Below are 13,493 nucleotides of genomic sequence, written 5' to 3' on the forward strand. Positions count from 1 at the left end.
TTCTCCTCTACTCTACTCTATCCCCCGAGATGTAGATTCTTCTTAGTGGGGCACTGAGTTAATCACCCCTCCGGTGGTGCTCTGTGATTGTCGGAATTAAACCTCTCATCTTTGTGCCTACGTTTCCTTTCCTGAACCTGGTCACTTCTTTGCGTTGGCCCCCATCAGCCTATCAGGGGTCTATCAGGCGTTAAGGTGAAATAGCCGTGGTGGCGCAGTGGTAAGAATGCAGTATTGCAGGCTAACTCTGCCCACTGCTAGCAGTTCGATCCTGACCGGCTCAAGGTTGACTCAGCCTTCTGCCCTTCCAAGGTTCATAAAACGAAGAGCCGGACTATTGGGGGGAGGGCAATATGCTGACTCTGTAAACCGCTTAGAGAAGGCTGTGAAGCGGTATATGTCTAAAGGCAAGGAGAGGGGAATTGAGAGTGTGATTATGTGTGGAGTGACTAGAGATTATAATTTAAGATTTATTTTGGATTATGATTGTTAGTTTTGATACCCTGCATTTTGTTCTCGGAAGTCGGGGTGGGGGGTGGGGGGTAAGGGGGAGGGGAATTGGGGGGGAGGAGGGTAGAGGATGGAGTGATGGTTAATGTACAGGGATTATTGAAGATGTATAAATATAATTAATGTAGGGTTGGGTCTGCCCAGCTACTATTTTAGAATGGTGGGGAGGAAGAAAGGAGGAGAGAGTAGGAGGTAGGGAAGAGGAGAAGAGGGGTGGAAGAGGGGTAGAAGAGGGAGAAGGAAGGTGGAGGGTGGAGGGAGGAGAGGATGTAGATAAGAGAAGGCGAGGAAGGTCTGGAAAGTAGAAGAAGGTAGAAGAGGGAAGAGAGTTCCATGGGCCTCTGGTGGCTCAGCAGACTAAGTCTGTCTGTTATTAACACAGCTGCTTGCAATTACTGCAAGTTCAAGTCCCACCAGGCCCAAGGTTGACTCAGCCTTCCATCCTTTATAAGGTAGGTAAAATGAGGACCCAGATTGTTGGGGGGCAATAAGTTGACTTTGTATATAATATACAAATGGATGAAGATTATTGTTTAACACAGTGTAAGCCGCCCTGAGTCTTCGGAGAAGGGCGGGATATAAATTTTTTAAAAAAAGAGTTAAAAGGAGGGGGTGGTGACTGGGCAGGCCCGACTAATTGTATATGGCTGTACATTGGATGAGTTGTTGGATATAAACGTAAAAATAAAACTTTTTTATATATAAAAAAAAAAGTCTAAGGGCTATTGCCAAGTGCTATCGTGGGAAAACGTAAGGCGATTTTTGTGCAAAGTGTTACAGAGGTCGAAGGATCTTGTTTGCCTTCCAAACAAACCTACCTGTGAGGACAAGGAAGCAAAACAATCCTGCCTTGGACTCTTCTGACCCCCGGGGGGGCAATACGGATTTAATCTTTAACATTTTTTTTTAATGCTGTCTAATGTCTGGCTGTATGGTGACAGTGACCCCTGACAAGCTGTCGTATCACGGCCATAAACTGGGAAATGAGGGCTCGTTAAGCTGCCCGGCAGACTGCATGGCAGCCCCTTGCCATAAAAAGCGGTTGTAAAAGACGAGTAATCATCGCTGGAGAAGCCTTTTGTCTTTTACTACTGCCCGGTTCTCGGAAGTGGAACGATGTTTGGAGCGCTATATAAGTGTGACCTTGGCTTTGATCCAGGAAGCGAGATGGCTTCTCCTTTGCCCTCCTTTCGGGGGGTCGCCACAAGCCTGCCCAGGAGGAGGAGGAGGAGGAGGGAGCACAGGTGAGGATATCTGGACAGAGGGCGGGCTTGAGGCTGGTCCCCCTACTTTCCCAACTCCTGGGGATGTGGGGAGGGGGGGCGGTTTCGTGGCCCTGCACCTTGAAAGGAATGGGGTGGCTCTGGGACATGTTGGATTTAGCTTCTCCGTCACCCAAAGTCCTATCCAGCCAGCCCTTGGCCTTCCTCATCCTACCCCCCATCCAGACTGGCTTCTTTTCCGAGCTGTGTGTTTGCCCACTTTTTTGGAGCCCAGCCAGCAGCAGTTGCCGGAGCCAAGGAAACGGGTGTGAATCACTTTCCGCCCAGAGGCATCTTCCCAAAATAGCCATCGTAACCAGGGGTGGGCTTCAAAAAATTTAGCAACGGCTTCTCTGCCCGGTTGCTGGGTTTTTTATTTATTTATTTATTTACATTTATACCCCGCCCTTCTCCGAAGACTCAGGGCGGCTTACAGTGTGTAAGGCAATAGTCTCATTCTATTTGTATATTTACAAAGTCAACTTATTGCCCCCCCAACAATCTGGGTCCTCATTTTACCTACCTTATAAAGGATGGAAGGCTGAGTCAACCTTGGACCTGGTGGGGCTTGAACCTGCAGTAATTGCAGGCAGCTGTGTTTTAATAACAGGCTATCTTACAGCCTGAGCCACCACGGCCCTAGGATGGAGGTGGCCTAGTCAGCCTCCTGCACCACGGCAGCGGAAGAGGTGGTTTTTGCCCTCCCCGGGCTCCGGAGGCTTTCCTCGAGCCTCCAGGAGGGCCAAAACAGCCTCCCCAGGCTCTGGAGGCCCTCCGGAGGCCTTCTGGGCCCGTTTCGGCCTTCCTGAACCTCTGGTAGGCCCGTTTTTTGTTCTTCCTGAGCCTCCGTGCACGCCCTGCACACATGTTCTGGAGGTGGGGACTCCTGGGAGGGGAGGGACGGGTTTGGAGGGGCCAGCCAGGCCTGGGATTTGGGGCGGGGGGTTTCTCCGAACTGCACAGAATCTTAGCTAGAGGTTCTCCCAAACCCCTGCGAACCCCCAGCAGCCGGCCCCTGATAATAACCCAATCGGTTCCAGAAAGCATAGATGAGGGCGGAACTCCCCAGGTGAATCTCCCTGGGAGAAAAAGGGGTGCAGGTGAGGGGCAGCCCATGTTTTGTCCCCCCTCGCCTCCGTCCGAGCGATGGCTTAATTAGCCGGCACTATCAGCTCTGGCAGCAAACTACCGAGCGTCGGCCAAGTGCCTCTGTTATCTCCCTTGATGCCGATGAGTCAACAAACAGTACTTCAGCTCTAGTCAAGCAGTTGATTTGCCTGCTACGAAAGGGTATAGCAGCCCTTGCTGCTTTTATATCCTGTGGGGTGTGGCTCCGTGACTCAGCACTTCCTAGGTCTGCCCCACCCCTGCTTCTGTTGTTCCCGCCTCTCCTGCCTACAAAACCTAGGGTCCAGCCAGGCCTGATTGCCATCAGCTGGGTCTGGAGGCGTGGCCTGGGCGGGGAAAGAGTTGGGGATGGAGGCTTCGTTATCTCTTCCACCTGGCCTGCCTCTGGCTCCTGGAGCTGAGCCAGGGAAGCCGTTGCTCCCGAGGTAAGTCCTGATGGCCCTTCCCCCTCACTTTCCAAGTCACTTTCTGGCAGGGTGCCGCAGACACAACAGCCCAGCCCAGACAGTCTTCCTCGCCCTCCCCAATCTGGTTCTTTGAAAGAAAGCAAACTCAGGCAGGTCGGACGTCTATTTACAAGCTCAAGGGGCTGTTTACCGACCCCTTCCAAAGCATAGCAAAGAAGAAACTTGGGGCTTTTGCTGTCAGACATGGGGCACAGTGTCCTTTGGCCTGTCTGGGCCTTCAAGGGGTGGGCCAAGCCCAGCTCCACTTCGGGCACCTGCCTGCTTTAACTCACACACACACACCCCACCGCCGCCTCCCTGCTACCGAGGAGCCGAGAACGAGCACTTCTCTGGGTGAAAGGGAGGCTGCCAAAGCTTGTCACTCTTTTTCCTGCCTCCCTGCGAAGAAGCGATAACAAGAAGGGCCTTTGAAACTGCACACGGTGTCAGCTGCTTATAAAGAAAATCTGTACAAAATGTTTTATAGATGGCATTTGCCGGCAGCGAGATTGGCCAGGATGTTTCCAAATAGGTCCCCGAATTGTTGGAGATGTGGTTACGTAAATGAGGGACGTTCTACCACATGTGGTGGATCTGCCCTAAGATTATGAAATTTTGTGGGAAGATTTAAAAAAAAACTGGCTGGATGAAATAACAGGGCAGAAAATAGAAAAAAAAACAATGGAACTATTCCTTTTAGCAGCAGCAGTGTGCAGTAGCTGCTAAAAAAGCCAACACAGTTCTGGGCTGCATAAACAGAGGGATAAAATCAAGATCACGTGAAGTGTTAGTGCTACTTTATAATGCCTTGGTAAGGTCACACTTGGAATATTGCATCCAGTTTTGGTCTCAACGGTGTAAAAAAGATGTTGAGACTCTAGAAAGAGTGCAGAGAAGAGCAACAAAGATGATTATTGGACTGGAGGCTAAAACATATGAAGAACGGTTGCCTTATACACTGTAAGCCGCCCTGAGTCTTCGGAGAAGGGCGGGGTATAAATGTAAACAAAAACAAAAAAAAAAAAACAAAGCAGGAACTGGGTATGTCTAGTTTAACAAAAAGAAGGACTAGGGGAGACATGATAGCTGTGTTCCAATATCTCCGGGGTTGCCACAAAGAAGAGGGAGTCAAACTATTCTCCAAAGCACCTGAGGGCAGAACAAGAAGCAATGGGTGGAAACTAATCAAAGAAAGAAGCAACTTAGAACTAAGGAGAAATTTCCTGACAGTTAGAACAATTAATAAGCGGAACGACTTGCCTGCAGAAGTTGTGAATGCTCCAACACTGGAAATTTTTAAGAAAATGTTGGATAACCATCTGACTGAGATGGTGTAGGGTTCCTGCCTAGGCAGGGGGTTGGACTAGAAGGCCTCCAAGGTCCCTTCCAACTCTGTTGTTATGTTATGTTATGTTATGTTATGTTATGTTATGTTATTGGGCATTCTGGAAGGGAAAATGGAGAAAAAAAATATACAATATATCATGTTACACATCTTGACGGCATGTAGAATTGTGATAGCATAGAATTGGAAACATCCCGATATCCCACAGGATCATATTATAATAATAATAAAAAATGAATGCGCAGAAATGGACAGATTATCGATGGAATTGAAGGAGAGGGGAGATACTGAGTACTACCGAATATGGAATAGATCAGGGGTCTCCAACCTTGGCAACTTTAAGACTTGTGGACTTCAACTCCCAGAATTCCTCAGCCAGCTTTGCAAAGCTGGCTGAGGAATTCTGGGAGTTGAAGTCCACAAGTCTTAAAGTTGCCAAGGTTGGAGACCCCTGGAATAGATGGCATTCCTGGCTGGAGAGTAAGCATAAAACTTAAGAGAGATTTTTGTCATGAGACTGAATTCTGAATAGAGGTTAAGATAATTTAAATAAGAATGTCGGTTTATAGAGACACGTAGAAGTAGAATCTGTATATAGAGGTTAAGAGATACCGATGTAGGAAAAGCTGTTATGAGTAATGTAATTTTGACGCGTTTGTCTTTGTCTGTTTTATATATATTTTTCTTTTTGTGTATTGTGCTTTTTTTTTTGTATTGTGTATTTTAACTTTTGGAAATTCAATAAATATTATTTTTTTAAAAAAAGAAACTGCACACAGCTATAAAACCTCTCCAGGCCCTTGGCCTCCTTGTAGGAGGAAGAAGAAGGGAACCCACCCAGCTCGGGCTGAGTGGGCGTCTTCCACAGACACGCAGCCCCCACCCGGGGAGTGGGGCTTCAGCTACGGGAGGGAGGGGTGCTGTTTGAGATACGGAAGGACTTGTCCAACCCCAGTCCCCAGCGGGTGGTGGGTTGCCAAAAAGAGTCCCAGTCCAGACTTTTGAACCGAGTTGGGAGGGACCTTGGAGGCCATCTAGTCCAATCCCCTGCCAAGCAGGAGACCCTACGCCATTCCTAACAGATGGAAATCCAGTTTCTTCTTGAAAACCTCTAGGGATGAAGCTCCCACCACTTCCGAAGGCACCTTCTGTTCCATGCATTGATTGTTCTCACTTGTCAGAAAATTCCTCCTTATTTCCAGGTGGAATCTCTTCTTGTTCAGTTTCCATCCATTATTCTTTGTCTGGCCTTCAGGTGCTTTGGAAAACAGCTTGATCCCCTTCCTCCTCTCTGGCAGCCCCTCAAATATTGGAGGATGCTATCCTGTCTCCCCTGGTCCTTCTCTTCACTAGACTAGCCAGGCCCAGTTCCTACAACCGTCCATCATGTTTTAGCCTCCAGTTCCCTCATCATTCTGGTTGCTCTTCTCTGCACTTTTTCTAGAGTCTCAACCTCTTTTTTATAGTGTGGTGACCAAAACTGGATGCAGGACTCTAGGTGTGGTCTTTACTAAGGCTTTATAGAGTGGTATTAGCATCTCCCTTGATTTTGATTGTATCCCTCCGTTAATGCAATTTAGGATTGCATTGGCTTTTTTTTGCTGCCGCCACACACTGTTGGCTCATATTTAACCGGTTGTCCACTAAGACTCCGAGATCCCTCTCACAGTTACTGCTATTAAGCCTGCTTTCTCCCAGTCTATATGTGTCCTTTTGGACTTTACTTTTCTCTACATTGAATTTCATTTCGTTAGCTTTGCCTTTGGCCAGAGAAATGCCTGGTAGCCAGGCTGTGCTGAATAACATCTGCCACCCCTCCAACTTACTTATTCAAGACCAATTCTTGAATATAGCTCGCCTGTCTGGAACCCATATCGCATTTCAGACATCAATACAATTGAACGTGTCCAGAAACATTTTACAAGAAGAGTTCTCCACTCCTCTGAATACAACAAAATACCTTATGCCACCAGACTTGAAATCCTGGGTTTAGAAAACTTAGAACTCCGCTGCCTCCGACAGGACCTGTGTTTAACTCATAGAATCATCTATTGCAATGTCCTTCCTGTTGAAGACTACTTCAGCTTCAATCGCAACAATACAAGAGCAAACAATAGATTAAAACTTAATATTAACTGCTCCAATCTTGATTGCAGAAAATATGACTTCAGTAACAGAGTTGTTAATACTTGGAATGCACTACCAGACTCTGTGGTCTCTTCTCAAAATCCCAAAAGCTTTAACCAAAAACTGTCTACTATTGACCTCCCCCCATTCCTAAGAGGTCCGTAAGGGGCGTGCATAAGAGCACAAACGTGCCTACCGTTCCTGTCCTATTGTTTTCTTTCATTATATCCAATTAATGTAGTTATTGCATGCTTATACTCATATATATGCTTATATGTTGTATAGATACTTCATGCTTGTGCTTATGTATGCTGTTATGACAAATAAAATAAATAAATAAAATAAACTCTCTCCAACAGCCCTCCCACCCCACCCCAGCATCCTAGGCAAATGAGAAGCGCTGGCTCTCTGCCAAGACCTGCCCATGCTGGAAGGGGGAACATCCCACGTTCTTGCGGGATGAGTAAGAGGGAGGCCGCTCGGAGGGGGTGGGGTTGTTTCTGAACGCCTAATCCAACTGCTCCCAGGACATTGGTGAGATCCAAATTTTTTAACTATCGGTTCTGTGGGCGTGGCTTGGTGGGCATGGCAGGGGAAGGATACTGCAAACTCCCCATTCCATCCCCACTCCAGGAGAAGGATATTGTAAAATCTCCATTCCCACCCCACTCCAGGGGGAAGGATACTGCAAAATCTCCATTCCCTCCCCACTCCAGGGGAAGGATACTGCAAAATCTCCATTCCCTCCCTACTCCAGGGGAAGGATACTGCAAAATCTCCATTTCCTCCCTACTCCAGGGGAAGGATACTGCAAAATCTCCATTCCCTCCCTACTCCAGGGGAAGGATACTGCAAAATCTCCATTCCCTCCCCACTCCAGGGGAAGGATACTGCAAACTCCCATTCCTCCCACTCCTCCCACTCCAGGAGAAGGATACTGTAAAATATCCATTCCCTCCCCACTCCAGGGGAAGGATACTGCAAAATCTCCATTCCCTCCCCACTCCAGGGGAAGGATACTGCAAAATCTCCATTCCCTCCCTACTCCAGGGGAAGGATACTGCAAAATCTCCATTCCCTCCCCACTCCAGGGGAAGGATACTGCAAACTCCCCATTCCCTCCCCACTCCCTCCCCACTCCAGGAGAAGGATACTGTAAAATATCCATTCCCTCCCCACTCCAGGGGAAGGATACTGCAAAATCTCCATTCCCTCCCCACTCCAGGGGAAGGATACTGTAAAATCTCCATTCCCTCCCCACTCCAGGGGAAGGATACTGCAAAATCTCCATTCCCTCCCTACTCCAGGGGAAGGATACTGCAAATTCCCCATTCCCACCCCACTCCAGGGGGAAGGATACTGCAAAATCTCCATTCCCTCCCCACTCCAGGGGAAGGATACTGCAAAATATCCATTCCTTCCCTACTCCAGGGGAAGGATACTGCAAATTCCCCATTCCCACCCCACTCCAGGGGGAAGGATACTGCAAAATCTCCATTCCCACCCCACTCCAGGGGGAAGGATACTGCAAAATCTCCATTCCCTCCCTACTCTAGGGGAAGGATACTGCAAAATCCCCATTCCCACCCCACTCCAGGGGGAAGGATACTGCAAATCTCCATTCCCACCCCACTCTGGGGCCAGCCAGAGGTGGTATATGCCGGTTCTCCGAACTGCTCAAAATTTCTGCTACCGGTTCTCCAGAACCGGTCAGAACCTGCTGGATTTCACACCCTGTCCCAAGAATGCCTCCTTCCCACCTTCCCACCGATTTTTGGGGCTCTGAGCTCCTCCTTTACCCGCTCTTTCTGATTCTTCCAGTGCCACTATCTCTGTCTCTCCGTCTCGCCCAACTAGCACTGAACCCCTGGAGGGTGGGAGGCCTCCCTGCTTTTGACCCTGGGAGGTGAACCCTGGGCAGCCTGTCCTGGCCCTGGTGTGCCTCGGTTGTGGCCATCTGTCCCAGCTAGCCCTTGCTGGACCGTGTGGGCCTGCGGTCCCATTTCCTGCCTGATCTGCCATCCCCATCTCCCGCCCCTTCCCACAGCCAGCAGCCTGCACATGTTGCCCCCGTCAATCAAACTCCGGGCCGGGTGCCAAGGCACATCTCTTCCAAGGCGGGACGGGTTCTGAGTTCACAGAGTTTGGCAGCGTCAAGGAGTGCGCGGCGCGTGTTCTCGGGTGCAAGCCGGACGCAGCCAGTGCTGAAGGATCCCAGGACTTCTCAGTCTGCTGCAGCAGAGCGGGGGGGGGGGGCATTTGGTTCAGGATGTTCCCAGCCTCGTTATTTGACGCCTGTGGTGATAAACATGGTGCTTTGCCAAAAAGTCTTGGCTCCCAGCGGGCTGCAGGAATCATGAGATGAGGGCGAGGCAGAAACAGGCTTGCTCCATCCGGCCTCTCCTCTCCAGAGCCCCACATGCTCAGTTGTACCTCGTAACCTTTAGTCCAGCCGAGAGGTGAGCGTTCTGAGGTTCTGTGGAGGGGTATCTGTCTGTCTGTTTGGAAGTATGAATAGTGTGTTCTGGACAGAAGGGATCCGTATTCAGCCAAGAGCCCTCCCCTTTTCGACATAGATTAGCTGTCGTGACCGAGGCCCAAGTAGTGATTACTAACCACAATTCAGTCCTCAACAAACTTGTTTTATTAAAACAGCTGAGAATTAATTCATTCTCAGCTTCGTCCAAAACAAAATTCTTAATAACCAGTCCGTTGGTGGCCTTATCACCGACCTTTGATGTCTTTGGCAACCTGCCAAAGGCTTTTCTTGGCAAAAACCCCACAAAGTTCAAGAGATGCTGACAAGAAGCAATGGAATCAACGTTGCTTTCCTACAAAGAACCCAACGGCTCGTTGCTGCTCTTTTAAGCCTTATGGGAGAGGCCAATCATCTCCTGGCCTTACTCCCGAGTCGTCCTTTTTGCTTCAGCTGCTCTTGCCTTCTGGCAGCTCTTCTCATGCGTGCACTAGGAACAGGCTCCTCCTGTTCCTCTGCCTCTCTGCTGTCCGCCTCTGGAAGCTCAGGAGTCCACGCATCGCTCTCAAATGGCCCCGGCCTTCTCTCTGCCTTCGATGCAGAGCCCTCGTCCGGGCCTTCCCCTGACTCCAAAGACTGGCCCATTGTCCTCCCCAGCCTCCTCACTGTATGACTCCATGGCCAGGTCTGCGGGCTGCTGGCGGACCACAACCCTGGCAGGGGACGAGGGCGGGCACTATGAGCCCCACCGGCTGCTTCCTTACAGATCTCTGAGCCTTGAGGCAGGCAGGGGGACAAGAGGTGGCAATGGCTTGGCCGAGGGGGGGACCTTCATCCCTGGAAGCTTTCAAGAAGAGACTGGACTGCCATTTGTCAGAAATGGTGTAGGGCCGTGATGGCGAATCTATGGCACATGTGCTAGAAGTAGCACACAGAGCCATTTTTCTGGGCAGGTGAGCTGTCGCCCAACTCATGCGCATGTGCCCCAGCTGGTGTTTGGACCTCCAGTGCGCAGGCGCGCAATTCAGGGGACCCAACTGTTCTTTGGAGCTCTCCTGCACATGCGTGCGTGTTTGGTACACAGCGCATGCATTCACAGATCCCATTTGTACATGTGCATTGCATGTGTGAAAACGATATGCATGCACAGATGGTCCGGTTGCGTATGCAGTGCACGGTGGAGGCACGCATGAAAGCTGTGTGCATATGCAGATGGTCCGGTTGCGTGTGCAGTCCGTGGGGGAGGAGCCACGCGTTAGCACGGACCCTTTACTCAGTGAGTAAAAGGTTGGCCACCAGTGGTGTAAGTTGTCCTGCTAGGCAAGGCGGGGAGGTTGTGGAACCTTCTTGGCACCGAGTGCTGAAATGGGAGCACGCGCATGCGCAGGGAGCGCCAGAAACCGGAAGAGCCAGCTCCCTGGTGCGCACGCACGGGAGCGCCGGAAACCGCGAGAGCAGCTGAGCTTCCGATTTCCGGCCCGCGCGTGCACGAAGCCCAGCTGGCCGGCACTCATGCACATGCTGGAAACCAGAGGCTCAGCTTCCTGGCACGCGCTTCCTTTCCGGCGCTTGCACATGCGTGAAAACCAGCTGGCCGGCGCCGGAACTCGGAAGACCAGTGGACGACAGCTGGGTTGTGCCCGGAGAGATGGTTCTGCGTACCACTTCCGGCAGACGTGCCATAGATTCGCCCTCACGGACCTACAAGGTCCCTTCCAGCTCTGTTAGTCTGTGAAAAGGTGGCCTCAAGGCAGGGAAGGTGGACGATTCCGGTGAAGGGACTTTGACGGCTACGAAGACATTGCCATCTGCTGGCGGAAGCCGTTTGGGTCCCTGCTATGGTCATCTTAGAGCAGGGCTGGTGGATTTCAACTCCCAGCATGGCCGACTCAGGAATTCTGGGAGTTGAAGTCCACAGGTCGTCAAGGGGTAGCGGTTGCAATCTTATAGTACAGTTGCTTCCAAGGGGAGAATGAAAGAAACCAGAGATCAGGGTGGGAGTAGAACTGGGGGCTCGGTCCCCAAATGGCCTGGCAGGGCCTGGCAGAGAGGCCTTCCAGACACACACACACACACACACACACACACACACACTCCTTGCCCATCGCAGTTCTGCCTTTGGGTCCAGCGCTGGGCACCCAGGGTATGGGATGTCAGCAGTGGTGGCTTTCAAATTTGTTTTACTGCTGGTTCTGTGGTTGTGGCTTGGTGGGCGTGGCAGGGGAAGGATACTGTAAAATCTCCATTCCCTCCCCATTCCAGGGGAAGGTTACTGCAAAAATCCCCATTTCCTCTCGATCAGCTGGGACTCAGGAGACAGAGAATAGATGGGGGTCGGGGCCAGTCAGAATTTTTACTACCGGTTCTCCGAACTATTCAAAATTTCTGCTATCGGTTCTCCAGGACTGCTCAGAACCTGCTGAAACCCACCTGTGTGGTACCTTGCTCAATAGTAGTACCTGTGAGAGGGATCTTGGAGTCCTAGTGGACAACCATTTAGATAAGAGCCAGCCGTGTGCAGCAGCTGCCAAAAAAGCCAACACAGTTCTGGGCTGCATAAACAGAGGGATAGAATCAAGATCACGTGAAGTGTTAGTACCACTTTATAATACCTTGGAAAGGCCACACTTGGAATATTGCATTCAGTTTTGGTCGCCACGATGTAAAAAAGATGTGGAGACTCTAGAAAGAGTGCAGAGAAGAGCAACAAAGATGATTAGGGGACTGGAGGCTAAAACATATGAAGAACGGTTGCTGGAACTGGGTATGTCTAGTTTAATAAAAAGAAAGACTAGGGGAGACATGATAGCTGTGTTCCAATATCTCAGGGGTTGCCACAAAGAAGAGGGAGTCAAACTATTCTCCAAAGCACCTGAAGGCAGGACAAGAAGCAACGGGTGGAAACTCATCAAGGAGAGAAGCAACTTAGAACTAAGGAGAAATTTCCTGACAGTGAGAACAATTAATCCGTGGAACAATTTGCCTGCAGAAGTTGTGAATGCTTCAACACTGAAAATTTTTAAGATGTTGAATAACCATTTGTCTGAAGTGCTATAGGGTTTCCTGCCTGGGCAGGGGGTTGGACTAGAAGACCTCCAAGGTCCCTTCCAGTTGTTGTTGTTGTTATCATTATTATTATTACCACCTCTGGATGTCAGTTGCATTTGTGGCAGGTTTTTACCCCATCCATTCTTTATAGGGTGGATGCGGCATAGGGTGGCTCAGTGGCTAAGATGCTGAGCTTGTCAATCGAAAGGTCGGCAGTTCGGCGGTTCGAATCCCGAGCGCCGCGTATAACAGGGGTGAGCTCCTGTGACTTGTCCCACCTTCTGCCAACCTAGCAGTTCGAAAGCACATTAAAAAAATGCAAGTAGAAGAAATAGGGACCACCTTTGGTGGGAATAGAATAGAATAGAATAGAATTTTTATTGGCCAAGTGTGATTGGACACACAAGGAATTTGTCTTGGTGCATACGCTCTCAGTGTACATAAAAGAAAAGATACGTTCATCAAGGTACAACATTTACAACACAATTGATGATCAATATATCAATGTAAATCATAAGGATTGCCAGCAACAAGTTATAGTCATACAGTCATAAGTGGAAGGAGATTGGTGATGGGAACTATGAGAAGATTAATAGAAGTGCAGATTCAGTAAATAGTCTGACAGTGTTGAGGGAATTATTTGTTTAGCAGAGTGATGGCCTTCGGGAAAAAACTGTGCAGTGCTCTATAGCGTCGTTTTGAGGGTAGGAGTTGAAACAGTTTATGTCCAGGATGCGAGGGGTCTGTAAATATTTTCACGGCCCTCTTCTTGATTCGTGCAGTATACAGGTCCTCAGTGGAAGGCAAGTTGGTAGCAATTATTTTTTCTGCAGTTCTAATTATCCTCTGAAGTCTGTGTTTTTCTTGTTGGGTTGCAGAACCGAACCAGACAGTTATAGAGGTGCAAATGACAGACTCAATAATTCCTCTGTAGAATTGGATCAGCAGCTCCTTGGGCAGTTTGAGCTTACTGAGTTGGCGCAGAAAGAACATTCTTTGTTGTCCTTTTTTAATGATGTTTTTGATGTTAGCTGTCCATTTGAGATCTTGCGATATGATAGAACCCAGAAATTTGAAGGTTTCTACTGTTGATACTGTGTTGTCAAGTATTGTGAGAGGTGGAAGTATGGAAGGGTTTCTCCTAAAGTCTA

This window comes from Ahaetulla prasina, chromosome 18 (genome assembly GCF_028640845.1).
Source record: "Ahaetulla prasina isolate Xishuangbanna chromosome 18, ASM2864084v1, whole genome shotgun sequence".
Classification (NCBI taxonomy): Eukaryota; Metazoa; Chordata; class Lepidosauria; order Squamata; family Colubridae; genus Ahaetulla; species Ahaetulla prasina.